Source organism: Physeter macrocephalus, chromosome 10, assembly GCF_002837175.3.
Source record: "Physeter macrocephalus isolate SW-GA chromosome 10, ASM283717v5, whole genome shotgun sequence".
In the NCBI taxonomy this organism is placed as follows: Eukaryota; Metazoa; Chordata; class Mammalia; order Artiodactyla; family Physeteridae; genus Physeter; species Physeter macrocephalus.
Window position 1 is genome coordinate 52,278,353 of NC_041223.1, and position 959 is coordinate 52,279,311.

Consider the following 959-nt stretch of genomic DNA (forward strand, 5'->3'; position numbering starts at 1 on the left):
ACTTGAGATGTTTCTTGTTTCTTGAGGTAGGATTGTATTGTTATAAACTTCCCTCTTAGAACTGTTTTGCTGCATCCCATAGGTTTTGGGTCATCGTGTTTTCATTGTCATTTGTTTCTAGGTATTTTCTGATTTCCTCAGTGATCTCTTGGTTATTTAGTACTGTATTGTTTAGTCTCCATGTGTGTGTATTTTTTGCAGTTTTTTTTCCTATAATTGGGATCTAATCTCATAACATTGTGGTTGGAGAAGATACTTGATATGATTTCAATTTTCTTAAATTTACTGAGGTTTGATTTGTGACCCAAGATATGATCTATCCTGGAGAATGTTCCATGAGGACTTGAGAAGAAAGTGTATTCTGTTTTTTTGGATGGAATGTCCTATAAATGTCAATTAAGTCCATCTTGTTTAATGTGTCATTTAAAGGTTGTGTTTCCCTGTTTATTTTCATTTTGGATGATCTGCCCATTGATGAAAGTGGGGTGTTAAAGTCCCCTACTATTACTGTGTTACTGTCGATTTTCCCTTTTATGGTTGTTAGTGTTCAGTTTATGTATTGAAGTGCTCCTGTGTTGGGTGCATAAATATTTACAATTCTTATATCTTCTTGGATTAATCCCTTGATCATTCTGTAGTGTCCTTCCTTGTCTCTTGTGATAGTCTTTATCGTAAGTAAGGATATGTATGTTCCTTTTACCAGTTTCTTAGTTGTTTTGGGTTTGCTTTTGTAGGTCCTTTCCTTCTCTTGTGTTTCCTGCCTAGAGAAGTTCCTTTTGCATTTGTTGTGAAGCTGGTTTGGTGGTACTGAATTCTCTTAGCTTTTGCTTGCCTGTAAAGGTTTTAATTTCTCCATCGAATCTGAATGAGAAATTAAAACCTTTACAGGATCTTGGTTGTAGGGGTAGAGTAATCTTGGTTGTAGGTTTTTCCCTTTCATCACTTTAAATATGTCCTGA